General features: G+C 37.4%; 1 long non-coding RNA gene across 1 annotated transcript in view; it reads left to right on the forward strand.

Moving 5' to 3' along the window:
* LOC121675964 overlaps positions 1 to 17,703 on the forward strand; it is a 166,497-nt gene that overhangs the window by 7,818 nt on the left and 140,976 nt on the right. The gene's annotated exons all lie outside the window — the stretch shown is intronic.

Below are 17,703 nucleotides of genomic sequence, written 5' to 3' on the forward strand. Positions count from 1 at the left end.
CTCTTTTCCAATTTTCTCTCTTCTTGCTTGTTATGCCTGAATTAAAAACATCTGGATTAAAAATGGTGAGGTTTTGATAACAAGTCTCTTATTCATTTTTCTTGTAAAATACCACAACATCCTTTCTATACTTAGCATCCAAGAAACATTGGGATATATTGAAAGTTTTCATAAGAAAGTATTTTTTTAATAGAAAAACGCTGTTTTGATCAAGTTTGGGGTTTTTTAATAAGAAATTTTTGCTTTACTTGGAGAGTTAGCTTTTCATTACACCTCAGGGAAAGAAAACTGGATTTTTTTGAGTTTCAACATCTGAGACTAAAAAAACAATGAAAAATTGCATGTGTTTATAATCACTGCAATTGGAATGATTATGCTCTGCTTGCATGTATTTTGTCAGCAAATCCTGACAGGCCAAATTTACACACATACTCAAAAAAATAGGTGAAAGAAAAGGCCTGAAAAGAGGATGAACAATCCTATGCACTGATAACGTGCATTAACAAACCATTCTTCACTCAGCTGCAGCAAAAGGTATGCAGAAATTTCGCATGTTCCTATATAGTAGGAAATTCCATGCTACCAAAACAAGGTTATGACAGAAGGAAAATGAATACAAGCACAGCTGTCTAGCCAAGGATCTTCTTTTTTAAAATTTATTTCTTGCCAATCTATCTCTGCTGTGACCTGCCCAGAAATAAGGACAAGGAGTGTAGACTAGGGAATGAGCTTGTTATCATAGGTCCAGTGCTACCACTTAAAAATGGATTATGCAGATGAGTAGCCTCAATCTCTTGACACAATTTGCAAGAGTGAGATTGGAAATTCAAGTCTGTGCAAACGCTGTTCAAGCTGGAACAGTTGCTATTGCAAAAATAAAATGGGTAAAACCAGGTATGAATGGCAGACTTGGGGAGTTTGCAGTTTGTTTACTGAATATCATGTGCTCAAATCTAAGGGAAGTTGTTTTTCAAAAGTTGCTTAATTACTGATTCAGTCGGAGCCACTGAAGCATAACAGTTAGTGATTCTGAAAATCTGATTGTCAACACAGGGTTCTGTGTCCTCACAAGTTTTCTCTGTTTTGCTCTTGGACTGGAATCCAACTGCAGAACTGAATTTCCTGAACATTCTGGGACAGTTTAACTGCAGCCTGAACATTACAAGTCAGACGTGGTGTGTAATTAGAGTATTTGTTGTAGAATAAAAAAACTTTTCATATCTGATGTTGATTCATGAACATTCAAATAAATATTATATGATCAGGAGTGTCCATTCATATCCCATCAGGAGGAATATCCATTCATATCGTGTGCATTCCTTTTAATTCATACTGAACTCTTGTGGAACTGCAGAACCAAAAAATGTCTGTGGCTCTGCCAAGGAGTGACTGCCTGAATTTCCACTGGAAATTCCAGTAAGCATTAGCACTTAATTACTGTATTCTACCTTAGAGGCAGGAATTAAGTGATGTGTAGCATAGCTAGGGCCTTCTGCATGTCTTAATGTGTCACACTACAACTGAAGTCAGGGGTAGAGCTCCCTTGTTGATAATCTGTGCTTGGAAGGATCTGCAAGTACATCATAAATAACTGACTCCCAATTACGTAACGTAAATTGCTCCTGCTTTCCCAAGAGGATAATTGCATATTAATACGTGCTCATTAATAAGTATTGCAGGTACTGAAAAACAACCTAATTTCCTTTCCTCACTTATAAAGCTAGACTTGCCTATTCTTCAACATATTCTATATACACAGAAGCTGATTTTGCCTTGACATAGTAATTCTCATAGACAAAAGCCATAAAAGTGTCTGTCTTGCTTAACATTTCAGTCTAGTTCTTGAGCTCTGACCTCACAGGAATACAGGGTCAACTTTCAGGATTTTGGCATTCCACATGGTGCTGTGTAGTGAGCATTTAGGCCCTCAGAACAATCGTGTCTGGGTTAGGTTTTGCTCACATTAAAGTCAGAGAGGCAAACAGCTTCTTCCATTTGACTCCTCACAGGCAGAGTTGTACCACTTTCAATTAACACTCGCCCCTTGTCCACCCACCCAAACCTCCTGGAGACCAGGAATGGGGTAGCGAGGAACAGCAATTTTCATATAGCACAGTATCAAATTGATTCCAGGCTTTGCAGCCATTTTTCAAACCAAATTTGTAATGAAGCTTTATTTTAACATACCTGGTATATTTATTTTCTTTATCTTTGCTGCTACCACCTTTTGAAAACTTATTGGCCTGGGCACATGCAAGGGTGAGGAAAGATTTTTAAGGGTGCAAGATTGCTTGCTTTCATAGCGTGTAACAGAAAGTAAGCTTGAGATGACAAATGTTGTGGTGCTTCTTCCCAGAGCTCAAACTCATGTAGTTACTTTGAACAGGAACTGTACAGATAATCATCCTTTAATGCCATGATAAGAAATTCAAGTTTCATATTTTGCAGTTTGTGCTTGTGTGTGTGTGTATTCTATATGTATGTGAAGTGCTAGAGAACTGAAGCAAAGGGTTCCCACTGTGAGATTTTATTCGATGTACACTTAGCACATGTAAATGCTTTGTCTGGCAATCATGCCAATCGCCATGGAATAACATGCAATGAGTAGGAAACAATTATGTGGTAACTGCAGCCCACAGTGGTTTGGTGAAAAGTCCTAGTCAGAAACTGCTTTCACGTCAGAAAACTCTGTATCATCAGAAATTCCTTAAATGTCAGCAAGGGTGTAGTCCTTACAAAAATCCTTGAATACTCTGGGGTTATTTTTACTTGTCTTCCTTTGTGTCTTTTATTTTCTTTCATCAGGTATATGAGCAACCAAGTGTATAAACATTATGCAGACTTGTATACTAATAGGGAATAAGTCTTATTCATTGGTTTATTTCAGCTTTTGTTTTCTTTTGAAAGAAAGAAGTTTTCAGTGAAGAACTGACACTTCAAGAATCTTGTCAAAGGGCTGTCTTGTATAAAACCTTATCAGTTCTTTCTATATAAGATAAATACATACAGGCTTCTGTATGGCATTTTTTGCTTTCATAGAAGAGCTCCAGGGGACTGAATGCTTATCTTTGCAAAAAAACCCCAAAAATAAAAACAAAAACAAAAAAACCAAAACAAACAAACAAAAAAAAACCAAACAAAAAAACCCCCAACAAAACAAAAACAAAACGAAAAACCATGCAAAGATACAAACAGAAAATAGAATGGCCTTGATTTCAAACATTTTTCCCAAACTGTGGCTAGAAAAGGTTAAAAGTCCACCTTGCCTTTCTGACAAAGCAGAAAGAACTTAGAAAAATATCTATTAGTCTTCTCAAAATATTTAGAGAGCACTCTTGCCTTTCAGGGATGTCTGTGCCCCACAGGGTAAGGATAGGCTTTGAAGATGAGAGTCAGAGCTGGACAAGTCACCCTGCAGAGGCTGCAGAGCAGGGAATGGGCTGGATGTGAAACAAGTGGGCTCTACCCTTCACAGCAGGACCAGCAGATGTTTCTGTTCAGAGCTGAATTGGTGCTTGATGTGGGAGGGGTAGAGCCTGGAGTGGAAAGAAAGGATGAAGAATTTTCCCTTTGCTTTAATTATTCCGTGTGGTTCTGCACTCAGGTGAAGATGTCTGCTCCTGAATACTCAGTTATTTCAATGGTCTATAGTCAAGGGCAGACTATTTGAAAATCCTGAAGTCAAAAAGAATATCAACTATATTTTATAATGCTTTCTTAGCTTTCCCGTAATAGGGTATAATTCAAGGTCAACCATCTTTTTCACTACGAGTTTGTCAAAATATTAGACTTCCTTTGTTACTATTTCTTATAATGGCTCTAATGAAATATGTGGTTTTGAAAAGCGGGAGGTGCTTTCGTGCTTTCTGGCTCCATTTGAACTGCATAGTGATTAACAGTTACATTGTAACAGTTAAGATCTATTTTGACGGTGAAAGTCAACATCTGTTATCATACAAACCTGGTTTTTTTATTTTTAATTACAAAATAATTAAAAAATTCTTTCAGACATTAAGTAGATGATACACAACACCTTTTCTTTTCTTGCACTCTTTTACCTTAAAATGAATGTGTTTTGCTTCTCTTTGTGTTTACTGGAAATTAAAAGCTGGCACAGCCTTATGCTTTTACTGCAGATTATAACCACTTTAAGCAGTAGTCTATTAAATAATGCTGTCTGCCAAGGAACTATCTTAGGTGAAGTTTTATGAACCTCTCCCCACCATTCTGAAGAACTCCTTAAACTTCTGATATCTGTTGGTGACAGCTGAAAAAATAATTTGCTGCTCTCATATTCTCGCTGTTTAGTTCTTCTTAAGATTGCAATACTAAACCTTTTAAAGGTCTAATTTGACAAACCTGAGCTGGGAGGCATAATTTTGGATACCGGTTGTTTTAATGAGCTGTGAGGGAAGAAAATCGTCATTATAGAGTTGTAGAGTGATTTGGGTCAGAAGGGACCTTAAGGATCATCTAGTTCCAAACCCCCCTGCCACGGGCAGCAACACCTTCCACTTGACCACATTACTGAAAGTCCCACCTAGCCTGAACTTGAAGACTGCCAGCGATGGGGCATTCACATCTTCTGTGGTGATGACCACCTGGTCCGGTGCCTCACCACACTCTGAGTAAAGAATTCCTTCCTAACATCCAATCCAAATCTCTTTTTAAATTCAAAGCCATCCTCCTTTGTGCTATCACTATCTGCCCCTGTAAAAAGTCACTCTCCATTTTTTTTATAAACTTGCTTTCTGTACTGGAGCCTTCTCTTCTCCAAGCTGAACAGCCTCAGCTCTGTCAGCCTGTCAATATTATGCCCATAGTCTAATGTATTTACAGGTGCGTTTTTATAAAGTATACATTACATATACGTTTCTATTATGTAAGCAGTCAGAGCTATTGTCTTCATTAACTCAGGAGTAGCATCTATGACAGATTTTTTGTTCCCATGTGTATTAATGATGCTTCAAAAACGCTATTTCACATACAGAACTGAAATTAACAATTGGTTATTTTGAAGGTAGTAGTTTTCTGAAAATTTGTGCACCATGCTGGTAGTGAAGAGAGATCAGACTTCAGGAGGACATTTGCAATGTTTGCTAAGTGACATTTATGGTCATGCTTAAGGAATCATATATTTCCAAATGATATGTGTATTTTGTGTACACAGGGAAAAAACCTCAAGTAGAGGACAGCTGTAATTATCATGAAGTACAGAAAAGGTTTGATGTCAATGCAGACCTCAAATTGAAACAAACCATTGAAACTACAAATGAGTAGTATTCACCTGTGCCACTTCTGACTAGCCAGTTATGGTAAAAGGGGGCATTTTTAGTCAGATTGCATAGAATATGCACAGTATTTTACAATCAGAGGCAAATAGAAAAGTCTCCCCCACCAAAGTTCGTGAATAATAAGATGGTTTCCAAAATAGTCTTCAAATTTGAGCCAGTTGCTACAAGATGATAAAAGCCCTAAGGCAAAGACCAAGTTTTAAGTATGTACTTCACTACTCTTGTGTGAATCCAGCTTTATTCACTCAAACCCTGTATTTAACTGCTGTCTGCCTTGTCTGGAAAAAGGTATCAGGTTCAATGTATTCTGTGGTAGCTCATCCATCATCAACAGAGATTTTAAAAGATGGGGGGAAAAAAAAGTGTTACTTGACTAGTATGTACATATGCAAGGAAAGGGAGGAGGAAGTTTTGAACGATGTTCTCTTTCCATTAGCTAAATAAACACACTGCTCTCTATTATAAGAATCGTTGTATTGCTGATATTTTGGAAATTTTTGCATTGCCTAGTAACCAACAGTATCTACTATTTTCCATAGTGTTTAGTCTGTTCAAAACCTCAAACCTCCTCCTTGGGTGTGAACAATTACATGAATTTTTCTCTGAAGATTTTAAGTAGCTTTAAATTTGCTAGATTAGGGTCTTTGTTCAAGAAGAGCAAATGGCGTGTGAATGATGGACAGTGGTGCGGGTGGCCAATGAAATAATCTTTGTTGTAATCTTTTGTTGATTATTAATCCTAAAATCATCAAAGATAGAGAATATATGGGCTGAGATCTAGGCAATACAAACTTCTGCAAATATGATCTGAATTGCAAAAACAAGACAAAGATACAGTTACCTAAACTGTGGAAAATCTTATAATGGAAAAAGACACGTTTGCCTATGTGAGACTATCCTCTTTCAGCTGGTGCATGTCTATCAGCTAAAATGTCACATATCCGTTCCAAAGTTAGCAAGGTCAAACACCTTCCTTCTGCCTTTCCCAAAATTGCCATCACTGATATATATATTGCTCCAAAGTCTTAAATTATGTCTCATGATTGAATTGCATGGTAAAGAGTATTCTCAGAGATTAGATTAATAATTGGTCTGATTGTCTAACCTGTACTCACCTTAGTAGTCCCTTAGGGGGAATGGCTTAAGAAATGACTCAGATGTGAAATGACTGTTCCAAAGTTGAATCTTGTTTTACCAAAGGTAATCTCTGTTGCAGCCTATGGAAATTTAAAGCATTGAAAAAACCTGAATCTCCTTAAGGTTTTGTAATGACATTATATACTGGGAAGGGCAAAAAAGGATTCTTTAAGTTTTACTAAATAATCCAGTTTTACAAACTGACTGCAAATCAGGGCATGGTATGAAGATGACTTGATTCTACAAAGAACTACTCTATACTGAGCTATTTTTCTTAACTAATTTGAAATTGAAACAGAGACTTAAAACTATTTATGTTATAGTTCAACTCAAATATTTTGGGAAGATGTGCCAAGTCCTGTAGGGCATCTGATTTTCTTTAGCTGGTCCTTATGTTGTTTATGCATGTTGATGTTTGATCAGCAAAACCACAGATAAATATGGCTAGGGATGCTGAGTTTTGTTTGTCTTTTTAAGGCTTTTAATTAATTGCATTGCAGAGGAGGTGATTTGCTGCTTACATGTCAGAAGAATGATGTGCTGTTTAGGGTCTGCCCTTTAAAGAAAATGTATGACAGTTTAGGGTGAGGGTAAATAAGACAGAAATATATCAACACAGAGATAAGGAAAAACAGATGTGGAGAAGAGCAGTGTTCAAGGCTGAATTACAAGCTGTTCATTACTGGTATACAGTCAAAGTACCCTACTGGGTTGAGCAGCAAGGGCAGAGTGCTTTGAGTTGGTCTGGGAGCACATGGAATAAATCATATTATTTCCATGTTTCCTTGTCACTGCTGACAGTGGGACTCCTTGTGGGTGGAGGTTCGCTAGCATTGCAGGTATCTCCATAAACAGAGCATGATGGCTACTCGCAGAGTAGCAGTCAATCTGGGATCAATCTGTTTATTCCTGTTGTTTCTCTGTGTAGCCTCTACTCCTGTATGCTCTCAATGTCTCCTAATTTTGCATCAGTAGTGTATTTTGTGGGCACTTTCCTGATGTTTGGGATGGGTACCTTGGAAGAAAACTTAAAAGATCAAGGAACTCCACCAATGATACCCTTCATTGCTTTCCTTGTGTCCACTTATTTTCCTCTCATCTTAACCTTGTTCTAAAGCTGGCCTGTTATCAAGGTGTTTATAAAGTCAAATATCTTTAGTCCTTCTCCTAGTAAGAGCGTTGCATTTGTGGGTCTCTTGCCTTAGAAATGGAGAAGGTCATAAAAAAAACATCTCCTCTATTATCCTTAAGTTTGACTACTTAATAGCATGTAGTAAAACACTTGTGTTTTAAGGGCTTTAGGGATTGTTTCTGTGAACAAAAGAGTAATATGAAGAAGCAAAGAGCACATTAAATAAATATTCCTGGCTGCTACCTTTTTTTGACTTGACTTGTTCCTGTTCTTCATGTATACAACATTCTAATTACTACATGAAATGCGCTTTTCCTTCTTTCATATGTGTGAATCTTTTTTTGTATTTTTTGTTATACTGGTGAACTGGAATTAGGGTGTATGTAAATGTCATCTCAAGTTCTTGCTGTACTATCTCAGCTGTGTATATGATCTTTTTGGTAAATCTGTGACCTTTTACAAAAATTCTCAGCTTTGCCTTTTGAACATTTGCTGCATTAAAGAAGGAGGCTAAGCTATAGAATACTAAGCTTATGGTAGCTTAAACATAGTCTAAACTTCTGTTTTCCTTTGTAGATGCAAAACCTTCCCTCAGTGAATGGAGATTTCCACTCTAGGCTGTTTCTCTGCTTTTACAAGTGGTGCAGTGTGTTTTATTTTTGACTTAAGGGGCAGGGGGACATGGGTTGAAAGATAAGAAAACTGTGTTGTAGTATACTGGTTCCAAAAATGATAAAATGTGAAAAATAACAGACTTATTCCAGGGCCATGTAATCAAAATAGATTTTTCACTGGAGATATAAAAAGAGGCTATGCAAAACATTCCTGAAATAATTTATTCTGAGTTCAAGTTTAAGCCAGAGATACAACAGTATATTATGTGTTCTTCTGGCATTCTGTCTTTAAATCAACGAAACTATCTCAACTTTTGCCCTCTGGTCAGTGCAGCGATTGCCTTAATATTGTACAGTCAGAGCTGTGGGTCTCCCAGACCTTCAAATGGCTCATTTTCAAAATCAAAAGGCTTTCTTGTTTTTTAGTGTCATCTATCCAGTTTCTATGACAGTGATAGGCTGTGGTTTATTAATATTCAGGGAATGAGCTATCCACCAATTTAATTCTGTATATTCCTCTGTGTCCTGGGATGTCTTGGTGCCATGCTCACAAAAAGAAGCATTCATGTCTCTCTGCTTGGAAATTCCTGCTTTTCTGGTTATGCTTAGTTATGCCAACCACCTGTGTGACCTACCTGTTGGTAACCCAGTGAGTTGGTAACATTTGCCAGGTGCAAGGGCTGAGTCCTGCTTGGGCAAGGCAGCTCCACTTGTGCAATCCACCTTCAGAGCTTAAAAGGTTTTACAGTGTCTGTGTGGCCTGGCTGTGCTAGCTGGCCTTAGGGCCAGCAGATGGACCCTGGCTCTGCTTGGCATGTTACCACAGATATAGGGATAGCCAAAGGGTCAAGGCCTATCAGGAGATCTGCTAAGATTGAATATTTTTGTTGTGAAGGTATTTATATTCCTTCCTCTTTCTCTACTGTATCATTTTCCTCATTGCTTCCAGATATCTTACCATCTTAATTCAAGGAGTTTCAAGGGTTTTCTTTTTGTTTGCTTTTGGGGTTTTTTAGCCAATTATTTGTTAGCTGAAGCTCTGCTCTGCTTTATCAAGAAAATACACAGGAGAGAACTGTGACTGGAAAGGCCTTAAACATGAGTTAACTAACTTGAAGTTGTACAAAGCGATCTGCCAGAGACTTCAGAAGACAAATCTAAATTCCCAGAAAAATAAAACTTGTGAATCTGTAAACTTAGTTAAAGCTCTGAACAGCAGAGATTATTTCAAATTATTTTGAAATAGATTCAGTTGAAAAAGAAATTGTCATTTGAATTTGCAGTCTGTTGCAAAATCTGTTGAAACACTTGGTGGTTTTGTTGGTGCTCTCAACTGGGACTAGACTTGGCCTCCAAATGCAAGCATTCTTAGTGCAAAAAGCATTATAGTCAAGTAGAAGCTACATTTACTACTCAAAATAATATCTCTGTTCAGAGAGGCCAGTCCCTGAAAACATCCCAGAATTAAGAGTTCACCAAAGAGTTATAAAAGTTTCATGCAAATTTGTATACACTTTGATAATTAGGTACAATGAAAAATGTGTGGGAAACATACAAAACCAATGGGAATTTTTTATTTCATAAGTCATCTAATATGTGTAACACTACAGCAATCAAACTTAGAATGAGACATCTCCGTCCGTTGAAGAAACACTCTCCATATCTCTCTGTATGTTCCTACATGTTTATAGCATTTTGAAAGCAAGTTGCTGTAGTGCTAAAGCAGGTGTCCCCTGGTACATGTGACAGAGCAGAAAGTGACAACCTTGTCACGCTGCTCTGCCCCATAACACGGGCTGCAGTTTCACTGCCTTGTGCTCAGCCTGTATTTCCATCAAGGAACTTCCCACAGATGCTCTTGTAATTATTGTTGGTTCTAAGTGTCTGCAGTGGAAAGAACAACTTCCATCTTGAAGAAATTTTGGTTCTGCTGTGTGCCAAGAGGGGCTCATGAGGTGTATGAAGGGACAAGACTACACAGAAACTTTTGAAAGACTGACCCAGGCATGTGGCTGAAATCTGGCATGGTCTTACCAGGTCCCAGATATTAGGAATCTTGAGTGATCCATGTTACCAAGTTCCAGATTTTCTTCTTTATGCTTGCAGTAGAAAGTAGCTTAGAGGGAACTGGTGGTGCAGGCAGTGAAGAGGGGCTCAAGAGCCAGTGAGGGAGTTAAATTACTGGACAATATAGATATATAGTCTGCAAAGGTCAAAAGGAGCCTGAATCAACCCTTGGACTGTAGCCTAACATGAAACTGCCTAGCACTTTTGAAAAATTCAGATTTGATCTCCTTTAAAGAAGTCATAAGGAAAAATATGTTTGTGTTAAGTCTGAGACGTGTTGGTGACATGAGAATGGGCAAATTACAGTTACTGCATTGAGTTCCTGCTAGGTTTATTTTTATTGAATGACATAGTTTAATTATGCTGCAGTGGGGGATAATTTAACTTGTCCAAAAAAGTCAACTTACTGCCAAGTTCACATATTTATAATACCCTAGGTTAGACTGAACCAGAGCTGTATTTTGAAAAGGAAAAAAAAAAGGTATTTTGCACTGGAAGTGTAAAATTTTTTAGGACATGAAGGTAGCAAAAAGGGTAATTGGGTATCTTTAGTTAGAATTAATGAAGCAATTATGTTTTTAATGGCTTCTAAGCTACTTACTGATATTTAGATAGTACACTGAATTTGTTGTGTAGCATCCCTTTGAAAGTGTAACTTAAATATTCCATCTGTTATCATTTACATGTCATTTTAAAAGAACACTGCCTACTTATACTCTTTGTTTTGATACCTCTTCTTTAAATTTATGTAGTCATTCTGTGTATGATAGTAGGAGGCTGTTTTATGCAAACAGTGGGGGAACAAGGTTTAATGAATAGCAGGAAGGTGTTCATTCTGCCTGGGGTGGGGAGGAAACCCAGCACCTTTCATGTACTTTTATGTAAAGACCTAATATTTTTAGGCATGGCTGAATTCTTTTTTGTGTGTAATCAGAACTATGGAAAATATACAACATCCTGTTTGTTTTATATGCTTCTCAGATGTTCCTCATTAGGAGAATCATCCTTCCTATCCAAGCATTGCTCCATCCAGCATTAATTATCTATTGTTATACTACCCAAATTCATCACAATTTGCTGGTATCACAACTTAAAAACATCAAGAACATATTTTAAAGAAAGCCATACGTAACTTAAAGTTCATCCATGAGAAAAAACCGAACTTGTTGAAGTCATGCTTTTATATTTTTTTTGGAGGGGGAAAAGTTAACCTCTTGTAGGAGAAAAATAGCATTTCTTTCTCCTTTCCATATCTCATAAAGCTTTCCCCACAACTGAATTGTCAACTTTTGCATGAGTGGGCAGGCAAATGACGTGATGACTTTTTCTCTGAACATTTACCAGAAAATGAGGACCTCACATGTGTTAAGCGTATATTGCAAAAATAAAGGAATAAGATAATGATTTTAGATTTACAGCATTTTTTAAAATCTATGTAACACACGATGAAATTGTTAAAATATTATTGGCCTTAGCATCAGAAGTCATAATTTCCTTATTTTTTCCCTCTCTAGAGGTTTTCTCAACTTGATTATTCATCAGCAGTAAACAAAAGAGACTTTTACTCATACAGGGCAAGAAAGAAAAGGCAATCTAGTTAAGATTAAGTAGATTTTGCTGAAGTTGAGAGACTTCAAATCCATGAAAATGGGAGAATATCTCAGTTGATAGTTAACTCAAGATAAAGGTATTTTAAATATGCATGGAAATATGCTTATTTTTAGACCAGCAAGCATATCTTTAAAGTGTAACACTGTTGTCAGCTTACACTAACAGTTATTTAGCAGAACTGGCAGGCCTTTTGTCTTTTATTAGTCAAGCACCTGGCAAGCTGAGATCTTCATCAATAGCTGACACTCAGGCTCTGCCACAGTACAGTTACACAGCTAGGGACAGGGAAGGTACTAATATTGATTCTCCAAGATAAACTCCCAATTAATTTCAAAAGCATAGCCTCAGTCTCCTACTCTGGGTTTTTCAATATATTATTTTCCCAAATTTTACTACCAATTAACTGATAGGGTAATGTTCAGCATTGCTACTAAAGACTAGGCAATATGCATGGAGGTAATACATCAGAATATTTGCAACATGTTGCTTTTAAGATAATTTCAAATATCTCATGTTTGTTATGCAGTAATACCAAAAGACCTCAAACCTGTAAATAGTCTTTAAACATGGTTAAGGAACGTATATATTTGGCAGGGTGTCCATATTTCATCACTGCAGTGTATCATGCTGTGAATAGTAAAATAGCTTGTTAAATAGTAGGGTAGCTTGGATGCACATATGTAGTTTCAACGAAGTAGTTCTTTAAAGTGTTTTTAATGAAACATATATGCCTATTGCTTAAACCTAAACTAAGATATAGGTTTTTTTCTCTTTTTTCTTTCCTTAAAAAGAGGTAGTAACTTTCATATCTTCTAGGCTAGTAGTTTGTTAACTTATTGTTTCTTCCTAATTAATTTTGTTAAACAACTTCTATGCAAAGTACATTATTGGGCTCAGGAGTTCAGTGCTAATCTTGCTTGAAAAGTTTTCTCTGACTTGAAAGTAGAGGGAAGATGAAGTTTGTAATGGAAATTTTAGAGGTAGCCTTGGCCTGTATGCTACGAGCTGATATTACTGTAATGCATCAGCTTTTTTTTTCTTCCAAACATGCCAGATTTTGCTTTCCCAGTGAAATATGATAATGCAATTAATTCTGTTTTCACCACTCAACCTTTCTCTGTGTTCTTGAATGGTGAGTCCACGTACATATCACAACAAGAACCCTCTATCGTAAGTTCCTGACCTTTGTGTGTGCTGTAAATCAGCTCAGTGGTGGTACTTGAAGAGAGCAGAAGGATTTGGCCCTGTCTCTCCTGTAAGAAATACTGGCAGTGGAGGTTAGTGGTGTGTTGCAATCTGTGTTGTGATATGCTGGGGGAGGAGGGAGCCCTGCCTATCTCATCTGCCTTGGGAATCTCCCCAAGGTAAACAGGAGGAGAACAGCATGTATGAGGGAGGACAACCCGAGTGTGGAAGAGTAACAAAAACAGCCAATAAATTCACATCAAGGACACAATCTGGACACCAGTACACACTTAAATCTGTGATCTGAATGTACAACAGTACTTGTGAAAAAAAGAAATCACCCTTGAATAAATGAGACTATCTAACTGAAATGCCAAGAAAAGGGTCAAACGGTTACAGAAGGATTAAGGGGGAGAGGAATTAATAATAAAAATAATGCTATGGTGGAAAAAAAAGATCAGAGAGAGACATTTTTTCGTGCAAGATTGTCAGAGAAGGTTGCTCAGCATACATTATGAAATGCATCCTTTAGAATAATTTGCTTCTTCCTTCCTATATCTTTTAATAGCTATCATTTGTAGCAGTTGTCACAAATTATAATTAACAAGCTAAATGATAGTTTAATTAAAGTTCAATGTGGATTTTTTAATGGAATTCAATTTGCCTTGGATTTAACAGGGAACAATTATTGAATACTATTTTTACTAATGTAAATTTGGGCTGAAAATGACCATAACTTCATGAGAAATAAATCCATCTAATTTTTAGTTTGCTTGATATAAAAGGTCGCCCAGTTACAACACAGTTATTGATTTGAATTAATAGATTAAAGAATTCATGTTTTCTGCACCTCTTTTCCCCCCCAAAAAATAAAAGGAGTAGTTGTTTGGTCAGAGTAGAAATCACAGGGTGTGATTTACCTATTTGTATGTACAATGTGAAAGGAAAAAAATCAATAAATACTTGAAACTACTATTTAATACACATCTTATTTCCTGATAATTGATTAATTTTTTGATTACTTCAGGAGGCAGACTCATTTTATTTTCTTCTATGGTCAGTACTTGTGAAGAATATTTATACTTTCCTAAGGTTTTGGTGCTCCTTTTTTGTGAAAATATTACCTTTAAAAATGATGGCAGTTTGAATTGATTGGTACTGTATTGTATCAATGAGAAGTCTGGAATGTTCTTGAACACTCCAAGTGAATCAGAGACTTATTATTTGGTTTGGGTCTGTTCTTTGGAGGTACTGGATCAATCCATTGCTAACATATGGCTGATGCACATCCTTGTATGTGCTATGTCACTCAGCATAAGTAGTACTGTATCAAATATGCAATACTAAACAAGGCAAGATGCTTTAGAACCCCATAAAAGTATGGATCATGGCATGAGGTTTTTATCCCACAGTATTGGGATTGCTGATACAGTGGGGGAAAATGAGTGGGGAAACACTGAATAGTTGCTTTAATGTATTTGGAGCATGAGAACATGGATAATTAAAACAATTAGGCATGCTTCTCACAGAACTTAATGAGGTTGATCAATCCTGTTACAGATTCAGCTCATATTAACATTACAGCCACAGCTCCTAACATTCTCAAAGGGTCTGTCTTTAATAAGAGAGATCTCTGAAAAGATCCTGAGAGTTACCAGATGATAGAAGCATTGTATTTGGAGGGAGACTTTTGGAGGAACCACCATGTTAATTTTGATTGTCAAGTCTGATTTATTCATTATTAAACCAACATTTGGTTATGTAGTTCCACAGTAAACCAGAACAAGAGAGAGACCATGGTTGAAAAATTATCTGAAAAACCATAAAAAATACATTTCGTGGAGCTGCAGCCAAATAGAGAGTAAAAATAGATACCTACATTCAAAGACATCAAGGAGCTTTTTTCTGAAATTTTTCTTTTCTCTTAAATGGTTATTTTTATGTTTGCTGAGAAAAATTTACCACTGATTTAAAAAAAAAATTAACTTAAAATGTCTGAAGTTTGGAATCCCCAGTATTACACAGGGATTCAGTTTTACTGTATAGGTGCTCAGCACCTTGTAAAAATCAAGGGGTTTTTTTCTGAGGTGTCTCAGGACAAGCAAAAACTGATGCACTTGAAATTTCTTGTGAAAACTTACACATTTATAAAGATGAAATTTCTTGGCCAGGGATGAAGAAGTAACGTGTCTGAACTGAAACTCGTTGGTTCTACAGGAGGATTTTAAAATGTTGGCTGAAGTTTCTGCACTTTGATGAGTGGAATAATTCGGGTGTTGAATTAGTGATCTTGTTCTTATTCCTAGATGTTGATAATTTTGTTGCATATACTGGTCATACTCTCCTATGCATAAAAGCACACGGAAAATGTGCTTTTTCAATGGGAAAAAACTTTATCTACATTTTAAAAATTATTTCAAAGCAACAAAAGTGATTTAGGTAATGACTTTGAGCGTCTTTAGAATTAAGTATCATCATCATGTGATTATGAGTTTAATAGCTCTTTAAATTATGAAGAATGCTACTGTCATTTTGGGCCTATACTGATTAATATAGAAAACCGATATTGTTGTCTTTTTTAAATTAGAGAGATCCATTGTCGATTGTTTGTGTTTAAGCAGTGTCGCGGGTTCGGTTTGTAACCGGGCAGAAACACCAATTTAAGGTAGTGGTTTGGTCCAAAATACTCATTACTGTTTATCTGCTGTGAGATAAGAATTAGGAGAAATGCAAAGCAGGCACCAAACTTGAAAGAATATAAAGAAGTTTATTAACAGACCTAAAAGAGGGAAAAAAAAAAAAAAATTATACCACCTTCAGAACTCTCCTCCTCCCCCCACCTTCCTCCCTTCTCCCACTGACAATGTAAAAAGACAACCCTTGAGGTGTTCAGTCTGTTTACCACTTCCATAATAACCTTGTTCAGTCCATTTGGAAAGAAGAGTCTCTCTTGCCCATGCTATGAACACATTATCACAACGAGCCAGCCGCCCACTTCCAAATATTGTTCAGTCCATTTAGGAAGAGGAGTCTCTCTGCCTGCGTGTGAGTCCTTTCCCCCGACTTGCAGCTTTTCCCGCAACTGCTTTTGAGGGTCCATTCTTGAAGTTTTTGGGGTACAGTTTTAAGGTTGAGCCGTTCAGAAACAAAAACAGAGGCCCTTCTCCTCCCCTGGGAGCAAAGGGTCTTCCTCATCTTCATTGTTAGGACCAGCTCTGGGAGCATCTCTAGGAACTGAGGTTTTCTCTTTTCCCATTTGGAGCAAAAGTCCTCATCGCTTCCATCTCTCCCTGTCCAAACTTCTCATGAAATTACAGCTGCGTCAGCATCTGCCTATCTCAGCGCAGGTGCTTTTGCTTACGAGCTGAACACTCCATCCCCCAGATCTTCATGGAATTACAATGGGATACTCTGATATATCATAGCTTCACAACAGAATTTCAGCTTTAAGCATCTCCTCTCTCTCTTCCCTCAGGTTTTCAGCTCTTCACAGCTCTAAAAGGGTTAATCTCACCTCGGCCTTGCAGCTTTGCAGCTGGAATGTTGAATTTTTCTTATCGCAGTGGAGAGGGGGGAGAGCCGAGCCGCTCCGGCTGCCCATGGCAAGGCAGTGGGGAGGTTCCACGGCTGGAACAGGTCCATCGGCTCCAGGGTGGCCGTGGCCCGGCCTGGCCCAAGCAGGGCCTGGCTGGGCCCGCTGGCCCCACACGGGGCCTGCAGCCACCTGTGCCAGCGCCGGAAACGAGAGAGAGCTTGGGGGGGGAGTTTGTCTATTCTTAAATGTGGATAACAGAGGTGGTCACAACTTTAAGTGGCTTAGAGAATTGTCCATATTCAAACTGGCCAGCTGATAGGTTCTATCAGTTCCCAGAGGAAACTGTAAGCACCCCTTAGCAAGGACATCCCTTCCGGGACTATGCTTGCTAACCTATGACAAGCAGGAACCAAACAGATTCAAACACTCCTAAAATAAAAGTACCATTAAATTACACTGATTTGTTGTGAGTCAGCAAATAAATATACAGAGTAAGGAAAACAAAACAAATTATGCCTTGGATCTTTGATGTTTTCTTTTTTCTTCATACTTTCTTATTTTGAATTCAACATGCTTGAATAATGTAGTATTCAGGAATACTTTCATTTTAAATCACCCTTACTGTACTTTGTAGCTCATGTAATTAAAATAGTTGTTCAGAGAATGCGAATGACTTGCAGTTTATGTGAGATCATGTCTTTAGTAGATAATCATGAAGTGGATTACTAACTGCCTTTGAAGCCTTTCAAATTTATTTAATTGCAATAGAAACAACCACATCCTCTTGAGACAATTCCGTTTCATTGATGTTCCTGTTTGCCCTCACAACTGTCCACAGCTATCTTCCAGTTTTCTAACCAGGATCAAGCCACACAGTTTCGTTTTCTTTTGTAGTTTCACCATTGTGTACTATGTTTTGTTCTCTTATCAAGCACATGCATAGTGCTCAAATAATAATAATTAAAAAAAAGAACAAAACCACAACCAAAATCTGACTTAAAAGTTTGGAGAGAGGATTTGCAAGGTAACTATAAAAAACCAAAAAGCTTAAATCCTGTTAGTGAGTCTAAATAGAAATGACATTTGAAGGAAGGCAAGTTGATTCCTTGTCAAGTACCTCCTTGAAAC

Source organism: Corvus kubaryi, unplaced genomic scaffold, assembly GCF_017639235.1.
Source record: "Corvus kubaryi isolate FWS band 111438036 unplaced genomic scaffold, C.kubaryi_AGA036_p1.0 76, whole genome shotgun sequence".
In the NCBI taxonomy this organism is placed as follows: domain Eukaryota; kingdom Metazoa; phylum Chordata; class Aves; order Passeriformes; family Corvidae; genus Corvus; species Corvus kubaryi.